Here is a 2,247-nt window from a genome sequence, read left to right on the forward strand (position 1 = left end):
ATCTATCTATCTATCTATACTTTACTGCATTGTACTTAATTAAGACAAAAGTGCCAAAAATGAATAATTATAGATATATACTGACTCACATGTTCCTTGCACACAGACATCATACCTCATCAATACTTGCTAATTTTATGGAAGGGTTTTATACTATTTGAATTCCTCCAATTGGATAAAATAATGTTTTATTTTAAAGAATAATACACCAGTTCCATTTCCTGACTTCAACTGGCCTGTTCCATGAAACCTTGCAGTTCCTATAGTAGTTAAACTAAAATTTTACATTAAAATTTGAACTTAAGTGGCATTGTGATTGCTGTGTTGTAGCGATATGCACAAGGCAAATGTTAAAAAATGTTGTTTAAGTTCTTGATAATATGACATAAAATCAGGGCTTAATTGCAACTCTCCGAGTGAGAGAGAAGAAATGAGAGGGACAGAGAGAGAGAGAGAGAAAGAGAGAGGGATTTTCAATCTTAGAACATTGGCGCACCAAGGCAATTATTTGTGTCTAATGACCTGCTCCAGTTAATAGAAGGGTGTCTCTGTGCTCCACTTGTTCCCCTTGGCCAGTCGATGACAATGGATCTGTCAGCTGGGGCTCTGAGCTTGGCTAGTTAACCTGACCTTTTCAGATCACAGTGATTAGTGGCACAGTGACATTTCTTTACTCTTCTTCTATCGTTCTGTGTCCTTCCTTCTCATGATCCCTCCTTTTCACTAAGGAGGTTGTTGCTGTGCCAAAGGGATACAGTCACCCTGCCAAGTATACACACACACACACACACATACACAGACTTGTCCAAGACATACAAATTCTCTCCAAGTTAGTTTATGTCATCCTATAGTTCTTGAACTGTCCCATTCTTCAGGAAAACACCTCATTTAGCACAGCATGCCAGTAAACAACACAGACTACAGACACACACATTCAAGCAGCACTCAGCTCCAACCTCTAAACATTCTAGTGATGTGCATCCAAGAACTCGTGGATAAATACACACAGAGACACACGTCATGAACATGTCAACTTGTGTTGCCTCACAATTAAGTAATTTGGAGCTTGTTTTGGTTCCTGTATGCTTGCCAGATGTGATAGCTGATGTTTTGCTTTAAGACAGAAAATTAACTGTTCTAACCACACCTGTACATGCTCTCCTCTCCTCTCCAAGTGACCCACTCCTGCTCTGTTCAACTTTCCCCCTGTTTCTCATGTCCCCTTATCTCACTCTAATGTGCATCAAGATGGACGGTGGAGCTGACAGAGGGAGGCAAGAAGTATATGTGTGTGTTGGGACATTGAGGTCTAAAAACCATCTGTTGTTGACTGCATCCTCTGAAGACAAGAGCTGAGTGATAAACTGGGGTTAATTAGACCATAATACGTTACATTTGCTGCCACATGATCGGTGCAATTTGGCAGGATCCAGCCATTCTTACTAAAGACATCCTGTTGTTATCTTTAGCTGTTGAATAGTTACTCCTGTTTTTTTTTTTGTAAACAGCTTACAGTATGTCTTTGCTATTTCAAAAGTGGATTGGTGATTGGATATTGGTTATTTGCAGGGTTAGACACAACATATTCAGTAAACTTGATATTTATGGTAAAAAATAGGAGTGGATTAGCTGATTCCTAACCACATCCAGAGCAGTTTTGTGTTCATATGGCTGCAATAGAGTGCAGTGACATTGTACCATGCTGCCAGTCCCTGCACATCTGGCTGTGTTTAGCAGGGTGTGGGCTAACTAGCGCCATGTGGCTAAGTGTAGGGTGTCACTGTTCCAGCCCAGGCTAGGCCTTTTTAGGTCCAGGGACTTTGGATGAAGCCCCAACCAAGCCACAGATTAGAGGACCAGCATGCTCACATACAGCTGGCTCTGGGCCTGCAAGTGTGCACACTGTATATATGTGAGCATGCAGATATGTGGTTATATGCGTGTGTTTGTAAGTTTGTAATTTAGTGTGTGTCACTGTGTGAGTGAGTGAAAATGGTATTTGTATACAGTGTGTGTATGCAGCTTGCTTTTTTTTGCTGTCATTCATACTGTGTACAGAGGTACAAACTAAATAATATATTAGGTTAAACAAAGATGCAGCTTATAATGCTGAGGAGGAAAGAAATAGGGTGAAGGAGAGGACAGAGTGAAAATGAGACAGATGGAATAATAAAAGATACAGAGAAAAAGGGGACATACAGACAGAGCAAGGGCGAGGGTAAGAGATAAACAGGTGGAAATGGAGAG

The 2,247-nt window shown here is 40.7% G+C and overlaps 1 protein-coding gene across 1 annotated transcript in view; it reads left to right on the plus strand.

Annotated features, from left to right (window-relative positions):
* The window catches only part of gpc1b (glypican 1b), a 62,422-nt gene that overhangs the window by 35,902 nt on the left and 24,273 nt on the right, over positions 1-2,247 (plus strand). The gene's annotated exons all lie outside the window — the stretch shown is intronic.

The sequence above is a fragment of the Morone saxatilis genome, unplaced genomic scaffold, assembly GCF_004916995.1.
Source record: "Morone saxatilis isolate NCDOM2014 unplaced genomic scaffold, NCSU_SB_2.0 Contig23, whole genome shotgun sequence".
Lineage (NCBI taxonomy): Eukaryota > Metazoa > Chordata > Actinopteri > Moronidae > Morone > Morone saxatilis.